The 18,124-nt window shown below is 38.5% G+C and overlaps 1 protein-coding gene across 14 annotated transcripts in view; it reads left to right on the top strand.

Annotated features, from left to right (window-relative positions):
- Rbm6 (RNA binding motif protein 6) overlaps window positions 1–18,124 on the top strand; it is a 128,481-nt gene that overhangs the window by 29,367 nt on the left and 80,990 nt on the right. The gene's annotated exons all lie outside the window — the stretch shown is intronic.

The following is an 18,124-nucleotide window of genomic DNA, read 5'->3' as shown; positions in this document are numbered from 1 at the left end:
TACCTGTCCTGGATCTCGCTCTGTAGACCAGGCTGGCCTCGAACTCCCAAGTGATGGGATTAAAGGCGTGTGCCACCACCACTTGGCTGTTTTTATTATTTGTTTGTTTATTCATTTATTTATTTATTTATTTATTTATTTATTTATTTATTTTGTTGGGGATTGAACCCAGGCTCTTAGGTGGGCTGGGCAAGCATTTTATCTTTGAGCTATTAACCTGACTTTATAGTTAACTTTTAAGTAATTTACAGTGGAATGGAATTTTTTTTTTGGGGGGGGTTGGTTTTTTGAGACAAGGTTTCTCTGTGTAGCCCTGGCCATCCTGGAACTCACTCTGTAGACCAGTCTGGCCTTGAACTTACAGAGATCTGTTTGCCTCTGCCTCCCTAATTCTGGGGTTACAGGGGTGTGTCATCACCACCCAGTTTGGGGTGGAATTTTTGTGTCTAATAAGATAGCTTCTTTGTTGTCATGGGTTCTGCAGTGAAAAGTTACACATAAAAATAAATTATTGTGCTTAAAATAGTATGACTTTTAAGTCTACAAATATTCAGAAATAAAAATTCAGAAGTTTTATTTCTCAGAAAACAATTATTTATTTGTTTTAAATACACCAACCCTGATTTTGTGAAGACATGATTAAGAGTAGATATGTTGTTTTGTGTGCTTTAATTTTGTAGGTGTTTGTTGCATATGTCTGATATATACTCTCTTTTGAGACCTAAAGATAGAATTTATAACCTAGGTATGCTTTTAACTTACAGGGTGATAGCCTGAGTTTCAGTCTTGTGTCATGAACTGCACTTTCATTAAATGCTGATATTGTTAGTAAAGAAGCGATATCTTAATGTTTAAAAAGCAGCAGTTTAAACTCTTCAGTTTCTTTAATACTCAATGATTTCCATTTCAACAGTCAGGTTTGCAAGCAAGGTAAAATGACATAAATGTTGAGGACCCAAAGAAGAAGGTTTTAAGTTTGCTACCTGTAATAGTTACTAGAATCATAATTGGCTGACTTAAGGTTGTTAAAAACAATGGCCTTTTGTTATATGAAATAATTGTATATTCAATATGTAGTTTTTCTTTCTTTTCTTTTTTTTAAATGAAAAAATTTGGTTACCAATTCCATGTTACTGGTTTTATAACTGTAGGTTACAAGTAGAATGAACTTTAAACAATGCCAGTCAGGTCATGTTACACTCGGGTCTTTGGCTGTTTGATCTCATTCTGTATCATTTTCTAACTTCCTATTATCTGTAACCAAACTAAGCTTGTCTTCAGTCTTTGACCAATACCTGTTTATTTCTTTGTCAGATCCTTTTAACTGCTCTCTTTCTTTTGATCTCCACTTATCTTCTAGGATTTAGTTCTTGGCTTCCCTTTTACTTAATACTGAAGCTTTGCCCACCATCACTCCATAGTTACCTTGTTTTTAAGTTCTTATTTATTAGATATATAGGATATATCACTATTAACACTTATGGTGTTTTGTTTGTTTGTTTGTTTGTTTGAGACAGTGTTTCTCTGTGTAACCCTGGCTATCCTGGAACTTACATTATAGACCAGGCAGGCCTCAAACTCAGAACCACTTGTCTCTGCCTCCCGAGTGCTGGGATTAAAGGTATGTGCTGCCACTGCACAGCTAAATTTGGTGTTTGTTTTTGTTTTTTTTAATCTTATTAGAAAGTTAGCACCTCTGGTTGGTGGTGGCTAAAAGTAAATGTTTTTTTTTTTTGTTTTTTCGAGACAGGGTTTCTCTGTGTAGCTTTGCGCCTTTCCTGGAACTCACTTGGTAGCCCAGGCTGGCCTCGAACTCACAGAGATCCGCCTGCCTCTGCCTCCTGAGTGCTGGGATTAAAGGCGTGCGCCACCACCGCCCGGCTGTAAATGTATTTCTAAAGGCTGAGGAGTTGACACACTAGGTAAAGTGCTTGTCACCTTATCATGGGAACCAGCACTCACACAAAATGTCAGGTACCTCAGCACATAACCACAATCCCAGCACTTGCTGAATTGCTGGGCTCCAGTTTCAGTGAAAGATCCTGTCTTGAAAAATATGAAGAGAAGCTGGAGAAATGGCTCGGTGGTTCAGAGCACTGGCTGAAGCTCCAGGGGTCGCGGTGCACACCATTAATCCCAGCACTCGGGAGGCAGAGGCAGGTGGAGCTCTGTGAGTTCTAAGTCAACCTGGTCTACAGAGCAGGATCAAAGACAGCTAGAGTTGTTTCTCTCTCACACACACACACACACACACACACACACACACACACACACACACACAGAGAGAGAGAGAGAGAGAGAGAGAGAGAGAGAGAGAGAGAGAGAGAGAGAGAGAGAGAGAGAAAAAGAAAACGCGCACTGGCTGCTCATGCAGAGGACCTAGGCTCAATTCCCAGCCACTTCATGGTGACTTTCAACTATCTGAAAGTCAGTAACAAATGATCAAATGCCTTTTTGTAAGACACCCCCCCCACATGTACACACACACACACACACACACACACACACACACACACACACACACAAAATCACCCATGCATGCACACAAATTGTACTTATGAGGTAGAGACAGAAGGATCAAGAGTTCAAGGTCTGCCTAAGGTATATAAAAAGTTCAATGCCATTTTATACCTACAGGAGACCCTGTTTCAAACCACTATGACAACCGAACTAGTCAGTTGTTTTAGATTGAGTTATGTCTTGCCAGAGTCATAGATGTTACTTATAATATAATAGAAATATTTATTTAGAATGTATAGAGTTGATCCTTTTAGTTTCATTATAAAGCCAGATATGATGATGTACACTTGTAATTCCAGCACTGAGGGAACCAAGGTATAGAATTGCAAGTTTCAGGTCAGTTGGGAGTTATCTCATAAAACTGTCCATCTGTTTACTGCCTCTCCCCAACCATCTTTGAAACTTGTTATTTAAGATATTTTTGAATTTCGGAATTACAAGTACGAGATTACAGACTTTTTCATTTTTCATTTGTTCTTTGCAAGCATAGCTTCCTTAACTATATTACCTTGACTTATGTATTCCTGGGAAAGTGTCAGGAGAAGAATGTCTTTTGATGATTTGCTAATCTGTAGAATATACTGCATACAGTTGGAATACTGTTCAGCACTAGAAATAAACTGCTCGTGTATTACAACAAAGGAATTTCGTTGGTGGAGGGAAACAAGTTGACACAATTAATATAAATTTCCATTGTAAGGGATGGGTTGCTAAAATACACTGAAATGTGGATGAGCCTGGAAAACATGAAAGAAGCCAGACACAACCAACCACATATTTTTGTGACTATATATATATATATATATATATATATATATATATATATATATAAAATTTTAAACATTGCTGATGACCGAACCCAGGGCCTTGCGCTTGCTAGGCAAGCCCTCTACCACTGAGCTAAATCCCCAACCCCTGTGACTATATTTTTAAGGAATATCTATAAGAGATCTAGCCACAGAAACAGAAAATTAGTGGGAATGAGGAATGGCTGCTTAATGGATATGGGATTTCTTTAAGGTGGTAAAATGCTTTAGGTAGTGTTGATAGTTGTACAATTGTAAGCATACTGAATTTAAAAATATTATTTATTTGTATGTGTACCTGTGTGAATTTTTGTGCATCATGTGAGTGCAGGTGCCTATGGTGGTTAGAAAAGGGCATTGGACCCTCTGGAATTGAAGTTACAGATGATTATGAGCCACTATGAGTACTGAGAACTGAACCAAGGTCCTCTGCAAAAACAATAAACACTTTTAACCAATGAGCCACTTTTTTTGTTTTTGTTTTTTAAAAGGTCTCATGTACCTTAGGCTAGCCTTCATACTTTATGTATAGCCAAGAGAGACCTTGAAGTAGCTTTTTCCTCCTGGGTGCTCTAATTATAGGTGTCTGCCACTATGCCTGGCAGTGGCAGCAGTGCTAGCAATGAACTGTGCATTGTGCATGTTAGGCAAGCATTCTGTCAACTGAGCTATATCACCAGTTTTTGTTTATTTGTTTGTTTGTTTTTCTGGGTAGGATGAGGTGGGGTGAATAGCGTCTCACCAAATAGCTTTGACTGGCTGGAATTTGCTTTGTAGACCAGACTGACTTCAAACTTTCAGAGATCCACCTGCCTCCAGAGTACTGGGGTTAAAGGCTACCAGGCCCAGCCCAAAGCTAGAGGTTTTTAGAAAATGGGTATCTGGATTGTGTATTCTATTTTTCTGCAACGTGTTTGTAAAATCTTATAATTCAGCTTTTGTAAGGGGCATCTATCATTTCTTATGCTCGTGCATTCTTTTGGCCTCAAAGTTTAAAGAATTTACCATTCTGTTAGCTTTTTTAAAATTCATTCACTATATATATGGGTATTTTTGCCTGCATGTATGTACTTGAATCACGTGTGCATTGCCCACAGATTCCAGGATCAGATCCCCTGGAAAAGGAGTCACAGAAAATTGTCATCTCTTATGTGCTTGCTGGGAATCAAACCCAGGTCCTCTGCCAGAGCAAAAAGTATTCTTAACCAATGAGTCAAGTCTCACAGGGGCCTTCTTGCTACATTCTGCTATGGCAGAAGGTAGAGGACAAAAGGAGGCGAGAGACAGAAGGTATAATTCACCCTATAATACTCCCAAAGTACCTAACCTATTCCAGAATAACAGCATTAATCCACTTATAAAGGTAGAGCCCTTAAAAGCTAAACACCTCTTAATCTCTGCTTCTCAAACCTTTGTTGATTCAGGGATTAAATTTCTCATTTGAACTTGAGGGAGTGCATTCAAACCGTAGATATCACTTAGAGGCAACAGGGTTAAAAAAGAATTAATGTCTAAACAAATGCTAAAGTTATTATTTACAGAGATAAATATTTATTTGTTCTATCTCTAAATTTTAAAGGGGTAAAATAAAAGAAGTGAGTACTTTTCAGGGGTCTCATAGGAAATGATTAGGAAAGGAGTAGAGAAAAATGGATCCAGCCTGAATGCTGGGGTTATCAGGATATATCACCACACTTTTTCTTTCTTTCTTTCTTTCTTTCTTTCTTTCTTTCTTTCTTTCTTTCTTTCTTTCTTTCTTTCTTTTTTTTTTTTTTTTTTTTTTTTTTGAGACTTGGTCTCAATATGTAGCTCTGGCTATCCTGGAATTTGGTATGTAGCCCGCCTGCCTCTGCCCACAAGTGCTAGGATTAAAGGCCTGCACCACCACTCCTTTTTTAAAAAATAATTATTTTTACTTTATGTGTATGAATGTTTTCCTGCATGTATATAAGTGCACCCTATGTATGCAGTGCCTGCAGAGGCCAAAAGAAGGTGTTGGAACCCTGGGAACCGGAGTTATAGATAGTTGTGAGCCACCATGAGGGTGCTAGGAAATAAACCCAGGTCCTCTGCAAGAACAGTGGGTTTTCTTAACTCCTGAGCCATTTCTCCAGCCACTGTTTTTATTTATTTAGTCTCAATAGCTCAGGCTTGACCAGACTTTGTTATGTAGCCTAAGATGACCTTGAACTCTTCATCCACCTTTTTCTGCTTCAAGTGCTAGAATGAGGCATCTGCCAACCCGCCTGATTTAAGGTGTAGCTTTGTTTTATAGGCCTACTTCAAACTCCTGGACTCTAGTGATCCTTTTTGTCTCATCAACCTTGTTGGCTAGGACTAGAGACAAGCACCACCATACTCAGTCTCTAGTCTAGGAGGTATTTTTTTAAAAAGTAGTATTTGCAGTCTTAAATGTATTTGAGTTTTTGCCAGGTATGGTGGCATCCATCTTTGATCTCAGCATTCCAGAAGCAAAGGCAGGAGGATTTCTGTGAATTCGAGGCCAGCCTGGTCTGTTAAGAGTTTTAGTACAACCATTCAGAGACCCTGTATTTTTTTATTAAAAAAATTTTAGTTTGTAAAATTTGTTATATTTTTTTCAAATATATAAAATTATATTTTACAATTATAAATTTTCAAAGAACATTACACACAGTAAGCCCTGAGAAACCTTAGAAGGCCCAACTTATTTCAGTCTCACTAAATGATTTTCTGCCTTTTCTCTCTTTAAATCAAACAAGAAAGAATTAGTCAGCTTATGTTATATTGTACTGTAGGCTACAGAAATTCCTGGCAACTATAGAGGCTATGTGTGAATTGATGGGTAAATGCTATTATATTATTGGCATGTGTTTATTCAGCCTCAAAGTGAATTAGCATGTGTGTGCAACTCTAGAAGTAGAGCACTGAACAGTGAGTGGGCCAAGTTAATTTTTTTTTAAAGATTTATTTATTTATTATGTATACAGTGTTCTGTCTGCATATATACCTGCAGGTCAGAAGAGGGCACCAGATCTCATTATGGATGGTTGTGAGCCACCATGTGGTTGCTGGGAATTGAACTCATGACCTCTGGAAGAACAGCCAGTGCTCTTAACCTCTGAGCCATCTCTCCAGCCCCGGGCCAAGTTAATTTTAATTTCTAAAAACATGCACTGAGAGTGAAGTTCCTTTCCTTTTGTTTTGGTGCTGGTCTTTGGACCTACCTCGGGATCTTGCATCCTAGGTACATGCTCTACTCTTACAATCCTGGGAATAGTGTTTTCTGTTTCATTATTTATAACAATATAAATCACTTAAAACTATTTATAATAAAAAATATTTCAGCCAGATGTGGCAGCACATGCCTTTAATCCCAGCACTAGGGAGGCAGAGGCAAGGAGTATTTCTGAGTTTGAGGCCAGCCTGAGCTTCATAGTGAGACCCTGTCTCAAACAAAACAAGACAAAAAAGAAACTGAAACAAGCAAAAGTGAAAATGTGCCCTTTGAGGGAACTGGGGAGCAAGAGTCTCACTATTTGGCCCTGGCTCTCCTGGAATTCACTATGTAGAATGTGGATGGCCTTGAACTCAGAGAGATCCATTTACCTCTGCCTCCTGGTGTTGGAATTAAAGATGTTTAACACCATGCTCAGCCCCTTTTGTCTTTTGGACTAATATGAAACCCTAGAAAACACCTTTTTTAAATTTCAATTTTATTATTAATGTGTGTGCGCGCATACTTGTGACTTTGCATATTTGGAGGTCAGAAAATAATTTTGTGGCATCTCCTTCCACCATGGATACTGAGGATCAAGCTTGGATCATCAGCATTATGTGGCAAACTGGTGAGCCATCTCACCAGCCCCAGATTACTATTGTTTAAAAAAAAGTTTGACAAATGCAGTAAAAAGAAGCTTTTGGGGATCGGAAACTTTGACAGAGGCTATTTTGAAATGGCCTTTTGCCATGCGTGGTGGTGAATACTTTTAATCCTAGCACTCAGGCAGAGGCAGGTCTCTGTGACTTTAAGACCAACCAGGGCTATATAAATGAGACCCTGTCTCAAAAACAATAAGGAAAAAAAAAAAACAGCAGTGTTTAGGGTCCTTTTGTGCTAGTATCAAAGCAATGGAAAAAGATGTTTATAGATCATGTAATTTTTTTCTAGTCATAATAAAGTGATTTTATGACCTATATAGGAAGCAGATCTATTTTTCATATGCACTAGAACTCAATTCATACTGCCTTGAACTCTTAAAATATTGTTGCTAGAGCATATTTTAGAATCAGTACCATAGAGGCAGCTATGTGTTCTCTAGCTCCTGATTGTGCTTTGTAATAGCATAGAAGTACTGAAAGATGCTATTGCATACCAGAAACCACTCTGGTATGTGGTATGTATGTATTACAGCTAGGTATAGCGGCTTACATCTGTATCTATAATTGCAGAACTTGGGAGGCCGAGGAAAGATTACTGCAAGTTGAGGTCAGCTTGAGCTACATAGCAAGATTCTGTCTGGAAGAAAACTAAAAAAGCAAAAAAGGAGTTATCATTGCTACTTTACATATAGATAACAAAGTCCAGAACATGTGGTTTGACTGTGATCACATGTGAGTTAGTTGTAGCTTATGTCTGTGTTCAGAACTATAAGTTACTTTTATGTTGCCCAAGTGATGATATTCATTACAGTTGATGTGGCTTTGAGTGAGTACCATACTGTGCCAAGTGCTGTGCTAGGATTGGGGACACAGCAACGAAAAGAACATTTTAGTCTCTATCTGGGACCTCAGTTTGGTCAGTTTGCTACAGGTGATCTTCTGTGTTGATCCTTCTCCAATTACTCTATCTTTCCTCATAGGATGAAGTGTGTTCTTGCCTTGGGAAAAAACAGATTTACAAAGTTTTTTTTCTTTTATTTTCTGATTGGTTGTTTTGTACACAGGGGTGGGTGGGTGGTGGTGGAGGAGTGACAATATGATTTGAATGAGATCACTGGCTTTAAAAAAAAAAACACCTGCTCCCCTTTGACTTAATTACCACATTGAAGTAGAATGTAACTTATTCTCATCGTGACTTGTTTATTAGTTTATGTTCTCTAAGGTAGGACATTATCCTTCATTGTGTTCACATAGTACCATTACTGCCAGTGTAGTGGAAATAAATTGAATAAGAAAGTTTCCTAATGGTTGTTTCACTGGACCCAAAGAACTATTCATCATCATCAGGATAAAATGACCCATGTGACCAATTTTAGATTTTGAAATAAAAACCAGTGGGCTTTGGTGATACCTACCTATAATCTCAGCACTTGCGTACATTAAATCAAAAGGGTTTCTGGGGGTTTGAAGCCATTTTGGGCCATATAGTGAGTTCAAGACTAGTCTAGATAACCTATATAGAAGATCTTGTCTCAGAAAATGAAAATAGGAAAACTGAACATTTTTTCCTTTATTTTATTTATTTATTAATTTTGTATGGTGCAGGGGAACAAATCCATGTCCTTGTCCCTTTATTTTCTTTAAATAACCAATTGATACAGATGGAAAACTAAATAAAATAGAACCATATGCAGTTTGAGAAATTTAGCCAGTAGTGATCTATATGTTTTCCTTATTTTATCTGCTCTATTATAGACCAGCGATTCTTTATTTAAGAGTTATTGGTGCTGGAGAGATGGCTCAGCGGTTAAGAGCGCTGATTGTTCTTCCAGAGGATTCGGGTTCAATTCCCAGCACCCACATGGCAGCTCACAACTGTCTGCAACTCCAGTGCAGGCAAAACAGCAATGCACATGAAATAAAATAAATAAATTTGAAAAAGAGTTATTTATTTTTATTTTATTTGTATTGGTGTTTTGTCTGCATTTATGTCTGTGTGAGGGTGTCAGATATTGGAGTTGCAGACAGTTGTGAGATGCTGTGTCGGTGCTGGGAATTGAACCCAGGTCATCTGGAAGAGCAGTCAGTGCTCTTAACCGCTGAGCCATCTCTCCAGTGCTGCTCCCCTCCCCCACACACACCAGCAATCCTTATGTGCATAGTTAAAAGGAAGCAAATTAGAAATGCTCATAAAATGTCCAAGTGATGAGTTCCATGTGGACTAATTCCATTGTTCCCAGAAGGTAGTTTGACATATAAATTAGAGAATTTCTTAATTTTAATAAAACAAGTTCCTAGGCCTTTTGTTTATTAGTCCCGTTGATACCAATCCAGATATCTGAATCAGTTCTGTTTTGATTTTTCCTAAATAAAAAAATCTCTTACCTTTTTGATATATTACTTTTCTTCTAAAAACCTGTATTTTCAAAGAAATAAAAATAGGGAAGTAGGTACTATAGAACCAAGTTCCCTACAATTTCTATCAGTGTTTTCTTATTCCTTTTTTGAGTCAGGATATCTCTAGGCCTGGCTGTCCTAGAATTCACTATGTAGACCAAGTTGGCCTCTGTACCAGGCTTTTTCTTTTGGGCCGCCAACCGGCTCCCAAATCATGACACGAAGACTTACTATTAGTTTTGAATGCTCAGCCTAGCTTGGGCTCATTTCTGGCTAGGTTTTTTTTTTTTTTTTTTTTTTTTTCTTTTTTTTTTAACTTAAATTAACCCGTTTATGCCGGGCGTTGGTGGCGCACGCCTTTAATCCCAGCACTCGGGAGGCAGAGCCAGGCGGATCTCTGTGAGTTCGAGGCCAGCCTGGGCTACCAAGTGAGCTCCAGGAAAGGCGCAAACCTACACAGAGAAACCCTGTCTCGAAAAACCAAAAAAAAAAAAAAAAAAAAAAAAAAAAAAAAAAAAAAAAAAAATTAACCCGTTTATCTTTTGCCTTGGGCTGTATATCTTACTTTCAAGGCTTCTTGTTTCTGGCAGCCTGTCCCTCTCTATCTCCCTTGTTCTTTCCTCCTCTTTTCTCTTATTCTTCTTCTGAGCCTGGAGTCTTCCTCCTATTTATTCTCTCTGCCTGCCAGCCCTGCCTATCCCTCTTCTGCCTAGCTATTGGCCAACAGGGTTTTTCTGTGTAGTTTTAGAGCCTGTCATGGAACTCACACTGTCATGGAACTCACACTGGCTGACTTTGAACTCCGCCTCCTGAGTGCTGGGATTAAAGTCATGAGCCACCACCACCTGGCCTGGCTGTTCCCCTTTTTATTAGACCAATCAGATACCTTAGGCAAGCAAGGTGAAACAAATGCAGCACATCTTTACATCATTAAACAAATGTAGCATAAACAAATGTAACACACTTTTACACAGTTAAAGTAATGTTCCATAGAATAAACAAATGTAACACATCTTTGCCTAGTTAAAATACTATTTCACAACAGGCCTTAAACTTAGAGATCTGCTTGCCTCTGCCTCCTGAGTGCTGGGATTAGAGGCGTGCACCACAATGCCTGTCTGTATTAGTGTTTTCATGTACATTTTACATTCATAATAGTTTGCTTCTACAGACATAATACTTTCGTTTAGAGAAAAAGTTTTGTTTTTTTTTTGTTTTTTTTTTTTTTTTTTTTTTGGTTTTTCGAGACAGGGTTTCTCTGCGTAGTTTTGCGCCTTTCCTGGAGCTCACTTGGTAGCCCAGGCTGGCCTCGAACTCACAGAGATCCGCCTGGCTCTGCCTCCCGAGTGCTGGGATTAAAGGCGTGCGCCACCACCGCCCGGCTTAGAGAAAAAGTTTTATTTAAATCAGATTTCAATAAAATAACAGTGACTCCCACAATCCTGATTTCTTTAAAATCCTGGAGAGATGGTTCATTGGTTAAGAGTGCTTTCATGTCTTTAAATACCAGTAGGGAGTTCCAGGCTAGCCAGAGTTACATGGTGAGAACCTGCCTCAAAAAGAGTGCTTGTATACTTCCAGAAAACCGAAGTGCAGTTCCCACCACCCATGATGTTTACCTCATTACTGCCTGTTACTCAGCTACAGTGGATCTTATGCCCCCATGGGTGCACATGAATACACTCAAACACACAAAAAGAAAAGAGATAAAATCTATAATCTTAATTCCCCTTTTACATTTTATAGTTGGCGTATCTATTCTAGAATTATTGAAGGTTAACAATAGTCTCTTAAATAGGAAACTCATCTAGGTTTATGTTAATTGAGGTTTTATAGATAAGTGTGAAAACTGCTGCCTATTGCAGACAAAATATTTGTTAAAACAGGTGGGCTTGCCCCTTGCCACCTACTGCAGCTGGGAAAGCTGGTCCTGGGGTCACAAGAGTGGGAGAGCTGACCCTGCCCCTCACCAGCTGCAGCACTTGGGAGAGCAGGTCTTGCATCTCACCTGGGCAGCACAATAGAACTGACCCCGTTGATGGGGGCCCAGGTGATCTGGCCCACGAATGTGCCTTGGGAAATCTGGCCCCACTCCCAACTATAATGGTGCACTGGGCAAGGGAGAGCTTGCTCTGAGGTCATGAGAGTGTGAGAGTTGGTCCTGCCCATCACCAGCTGCAGCACTAGGGCATTGTGGGCCCTACACAATATCGCTGACCCTGTTGGTGGGGGCACAGGTGAGCGGAACAGGGTGGGAGGGGGGCCATGAGAGCAGGAGAACTGACTCTGTCCCCTTGTCTGCCATGTGGTGGCATGGGTGAGGGAAAGATGCCCTCACCTCTTGCCACCTGGGCAAGGGCATTGTACCTTGCATGGGCAAAACAGTAGAGCTGGCCCTGGTAATATGAGTATGGGTGAGCTGGCCTGAGGGCATGAGAACAGAACTAGCACTGCTCCTTGCTGCCTGTTGCAGTGGGTGAGCTGGCCGGGGCAATGGTGGATAACTTGCTCTGGTGGTGGTGATGAGGGGAAACTGGAAGACTGACCAACCCAGCTAACAACCAGGCCCAGAGCCAGGGCTATGAGTTGGCCCACCCCAATGTCCACGTCTATGAACTGTTCCAGCATGTGAAGGGGCCAGACCTGCAGATCCAAAGCTGCAGGATCTCCATGATACAAAGTAACAATAGGATATCCAAGAGGAGTCCGAGTGAGGGCCCAGTAAGAGGGTGTAGCAGAAGCCAAAGGCCTCAAACCAGACTCATTGCAGTGTACACTTACAAGTAAAGATGTATGGACTAAAGCACAGCTTCCATGGGGAGACTTTTTCTCCTTTTTTCTTTCTTTCTCTTTTTGTGTGTTTGTTTTGGTTTTCTTTAAAATTTTATTTTGAGGGGTGTTACAAGGGCAGAGGGCGGATATGACGGGATGGGAAGATGAATGGGATTGGGATGTATGATGTAAAATTCACAAAGAATCAATAAAAAGGTCTAAAAGAAAAAAAGGTGAGCCTGTTGTAAACTGACATTGACTTAAACAATCTGGGATTGTTTTTGTTAGCATTGTAGAATCAAGCCTTGCAGGGATGGAGACAAAAGAGTTAGTTTTGGGTTTGGTTGGATATTCCTTATCAGGTCTTTGTTTCTTACCTTATTCCTCTTTACCTAATTAATTTTCATAGATACTTTTTGGTAACTAAATGATTAATGAAGATGATAAGATTTGAAATTTTACGTTTACTTATGTGTGTATATGAACTGTGACAAGGGTGTGTCACAATGCTTGTGTGGAGGTCAGAGGACAACTTGGAGGAACTTGGTTCTCTCCTTCCACCATGTGAGTCCTGGGGGTCAGATTCAGATCTTACTAGGCAAGATCTGAAAGTGTTACCTTTTTAGATGTTCTTTCCCCTATTCTGTTCTTAACCTTCTTAGCTGCCTTAAAAAAGCATAAGGAATATTTACATTTCTAGAAGATCTGTGAATTTAGATTAGAAAATGTCAGGTATGCTTTTTTTAATAGTCATATGAATAAATACAAAGACCCTTTAGCCTACCAAGATGGCTTCCTGAAAACCAACATTAAATAAAAAGGTAATAAAATAGATGTTTTGTTACTTCCTTTGGTAAAAATCTGTTTGTGGAATTGTTAACAGTATTTACCATCTTGAGTCCAAGTAATTTTGAATACAGGATTCATTGTTGGGTTTCAGAATGTTACTTCTCTAGGTAAAGTAATCTTCTATGACTACTAGAACTTTTCCTGTGAATTGTCAGCTTACCATAATTGTAAAATTTGGGAAATAAGAAAATCCCAGGTTATTCCATTATAGCAATACAATCATTTAAATTGTTTTGTATACAATTGTATTGCATCAATTCATTTTCAGATTTTTGTATAATCATCTGTGGTTGCTTGAACCCTGCCTCCCTCCCCTACATTCTGTATCCTGTTTTCCTTTTCACTGAATCATCATGGAGGTGGGGATGAGACTTGGCTAAGGCTTCATTTGATTTCTGATTCCAAGTTTCTCTGAGTGTGAGCATTTACTGTGCTGGCTGTGCTTCTGTTATTTAAAGTGATATATTTTTCATACATTGTGGCCCTTAAATGCAAACCAACCTCTTCATCTGGTGTCAACCAAAGGAAAACTGATCTGTTGCAACGCTGGAGGAAAAACTGGCAATGTTGGATTTACCTATATTGAAAGATGGTATGTTGTTCTTCACCTTGGGCTCTCCAAGTATAATTTTGACAGTGCATGGTTTTTATCTCATATGCTGATTTTTGTCTCTAACTTCTGAGTTAGATTCAGTTTGTATTTAATTCCAATCTTCTTTTGTACAATTTACATAATTATCCATAAGGGTGTATTCATTTTTAAAGTTTTAATTGCTATATAGTTCCATATTGTTACATAATTTTTATAGCCATCTTTTATAATAAGAATTTTCTAGTTTTTGACTTTTCTGAAGAATTGTGGGAGCCAATAGAGGCATTTATTGAGAGTGAATACTTCCTAACTTGCTTCTTTAGGCCAACTGACATTGATTCTGCTATAAATATTAAAATAGGAGTAACTATTGTGCTGCTAATTTCAGTATTTCTTAGTTATAGAAAGGACTCATTTGTCCTCAGGCATGTGGGACTCAAACTGTATTGAGGCTGAAAAAATTGAAATTAAGATCATTTATTTAAATCAATCTTAGGGTCTTGTTACAGAGCGAAAGGCTAGGGCCTAGAGACCCATGCTTGTAGTCCTAACTACTCAGGAGACTGAGATTGGAGGTTAGCCTGGGAGCCAGGTTAGAGGCACTCTCCTATAATCCCAACACTCCATTGGTAAAAGCAGGAGAATTGCTCCAAGTTTGAGGCCACACAGGGCTACATAGCAAGACCCCTGTCTCAGAAAACTAAACTGAACTAAACAAAACAAATAAGTCAGCCTGGGCAGCTTAGCCTTGTCTGAGAGTAAGAATACCAAGTGGTTAGCCTTGAAATTATACACATACAAGCAACACCAAATGGACTCAGCAGGTTGTATTTATAGGTTTAGGTGCTTAAATATGTAACAGTAACAAAGAAAAAGAGGTCCTGAATTTGAGTGTGAACATAAGCGTGGGGCATTCGAGAATTTGGAGGGAGGAGAGGGGAAGGAAAAATGATGTAATTGTATTTTAATTTTTAAAAAATTTTGAATAACAAGATAGGTTGGTAGGATGGCTCAGTGGGTTTGTCACCAATCCTAACAACCTCTGTGCCATCCCTGAGGCCTACATGTTAAAAGGAGAGAATGATTCCAAAAGTTGAACTCTGAGCTGGGCAGTGGTGGTGCACACCTTTAATCCTAGCACTCAGGAGGTAGAGGCAGGCGGATCTTTAAGTTCTAGGCCAGCCCAATCTATAGCTTGAGTTCCAGGACAGCCAGGGGTATACAGAGAAACCCTGTCTCAGAGAACAAAAATCAACAACAAAAAGTTGATCTCTGATTCCTACATGCATGCAAACACACACACTATAATTTTTTAAGAGTACATAGAAGACTAAGATTAGATTGATAGCTCAGTTGTAGAAGTAGAGCTCTTATCTAGCAAGTGCCAAAGTTCAACCCTTAATACTGAAAAAAATGAAAGCGGATACAGTGTGGTGAATAGTATCCATTTGAGTCTGAACTGCTTGGATTTAAAAGGCTTTTTAGCACTGGTATTAAAACTAAGGTGTCTTTGAGCAAATTACTTATCCTTTCTTTCTTTGTTTCCAAATAAATAGATAAATAAATAAATAAATCCCCCTATAGTAGTCTTGTGGGGATTAAACCAGTATATGCAAAGGATTTTGCAATAGAACCTTTTTTGTAACAGGTACTATGTAAATATTTAGTATCATTGTCTTCTGGCAGTTTCTGAAATCTTTATGATACAGCTATAAAGTTTGAATGCAGAGAATGCTTGGAATCAAGGTTGGGTACCTTAAAGAAAAAAACTATATAGTTAAACCTTAGATATATGTCCTTTTGATAGCTAAACATTAGTGCAGAAAAAACTTGAGTGGTAGGCTTGTGAACTTCATGTGATTGTAAAGTTGATATCTACAGATGCTCATTTGTGCCTCCTATAGACTGTATATTTTCCTTCCCAGTGACTTCAGTATCAAAACATGCTTATTCTCTAACAGAATATGCTTATTGTCATGATTCATCTTGTTCTTCCCACAGAGTCTGTGTTTTCCTCTGGACCACAGTGTTTGCTTCTTTAAGCATAGCAAGGAAATGTAGGGCTTTGCAATCTGGTGTTAGTTATCTGTTTGTTTTTTTATTTTGACAGTTGTGGAGAGAGTTTTGTTTTCCATACTTTTGGGAACTCCTTTGATAATGTTTTTAGCGGTAATCAAAGCATTCAAGAGAGCATCTGTTTGATCCATGGCTACCTCTTTCTGATTATGGACATGCTTTTGAGTATTTGCAGTAGAAATTTGGTGATAAAAGGTATCTGTGTTCCTTTGTGTTAGTCTTTGGTGCTTTGAAAGGATATTTAGAACTATTTTTAAAAATGCAGAATGTCCAATGTATATTTTTATATAATGTGTAATATATATATATATATATATAATATCAAACTGAATTTGTTTACAAAACTCCACTTGAAAGTAATTGAATAAAAAAATTTCCATAGTTTACAGGTTGTATACAAATATGTATACTAAAGCATTAGTATGGTGTACAGATAAGAGGAAACTGATTTTTGTGGTAAGTTTAAACAAGTTGGAGTTGGCCAAAACTGTGAAATTAGGATAGAAAATTTTGTCTCTAGATAGGTGTGGTGGTGTACATCTTTATTCCCAGCACTCTGGAGGCAGAGGCAGGCGGATCTCTATAAATTCAATGCCAGCCTGGTCCACCCAGTGAGTTCCAGGCTAGCTAGAGTTACATGGTAAGACTCTCTCTTTAAAAAAGAAAAAAATTCTCTATCTCTCAGCCCAAGGTAGTGCTAAGGTTTTTAGAAACTTTTGTTTTTTTTTTTTTCTGGTTATTTCCTAAACTCAAAGAAAGGATATACCTTATTGTATCATTATACAACATTTTGTAGTTAAAATAGTTATCAAGTCTAAAGTCAAAGTTATTACTATCATAAAACATTTTAGACCATTTATTCCATGTAACAAAGAATCCAGCCCGTTTCACCAAATTTGGTATGTTTTTTTAAGGTTTTTTTTTTATTTTTTAAAAAGAATTTAAAAGATTTATTGTTTTATGTGTATGAACGTTTTGCCCGCATATATGTCTGTGTACCATGTATGAGGTCAGAAGAGGGCATTGCATCCTGTGGAACTGTAGTTACAGAAAGTTGAGACACCATGTGGGTCCTGGGAACCCAACCTGGGTCCTTGGGAAGAGCAAAAATATACTCGTAGTTGAGCCAACTCTCAGCCCTTATTTTATTTTTGAGAAGGGGTCCCACTATTTAGTCCAGGCTGACTTTGAATTGTAATTATCTTGTGTCAGCTTCCTTTCTGTGAGCTAAAATGATAGGCATGTGCCACTAGGCCAGCTTCTCTTTGTCTCTTGTTGGTAGCAAATTTTGAATCCAGAACCTTATACACCACTGAGGTAAACTCTAGCCAAGTTACTTTTTTTTTAAAATTCTTTTTCAAGGTAATTTCTCTCTGTAGCACTAGCTGTCCTGGAATTTGCTCTGTAAACTGTGGCTTTTGATGTCTTAATTCAATGAGTATCAGTGTCCTCTTGTTATATCTACTTTATGTTTAAAATCCACATAGATTTTACATTGTGTTCTTTCCCTCTGTTTATTTTTCATCTAAATAAATCATATCTATTTTTTTGTTCCATTTGCATTGTGTAAGTTCTAGAGGTGAGATTCTTTATCCTGTGAGGAAAAGGAGGAAGCATGGAAGCCACATGTGGAACATTGCAGTGACAAGTGTGTTTTTGTAATCATATGGTAGCATATAGGAGCTATGAGACAGGTTAATAAATAGAGTTCAGCAGCCTGTAAATCCCATGACTTCCCAGTTTCGTGGGTCATTAGAGCCTCAGGCCTGTGCTGCAGATAATACTTTTTCAGTGTTAAGATGAAGGGCATTTTACGATGAACCTAGAGTTATTGAACATGCATTGATTACTAACAACTGCTGTCTTTCCCTTGCTTGCTCTACCATCAGCTTTTTGCATGTAAGCACAATTTTGGATCCAGCTATTCATATATATGCTTTTATACCTTCCTCCTTTTATAAAGATTTTAGCTGGTTTTTTACTTGAGTTTGGAATGGGGGTGAGTGGTGATGGTGATGGTGGTGGCTGAAATGGTCTGTTTCCTGTCAACTGGAAGCCTACTGTGGTATTCAAATAGGATAGTTGCGCCATTCAGTCAGCACTTCTCTGTGAAGGTGGTTTCTGCTTGAAGAACGGTGACTCTTAACATAGCTTTGAAATAATTGCTTCTCTTCCCTTCTCTTTGGATACATTTTTTTTTTCAGATACTTTTCTGTTCTTGTTGGCTGTTTTCCAGAAGATTCAGCCTGTC

Source organism: Peromyscus maniculatus, chromosome 7 (genome assembly GCF_049852395.1).
Source record: "Peromyscus maniculatus bairdii isolate BWxNUB_F1_BW_parent chromosome 7, HU_Pman_BW_mat_3.1, whole genome shotgun sequence".
NCBI lineage: Eukaryota > Metazoa > Chordata > Mammalia > Rodentia > Cricetidae > Peromyscus > Peromyscus maniculatus.
Note: the sequence above shows the minus strand (reverse complement) of the source record. Positions and strands in the feature narration are given on the sequence as shown.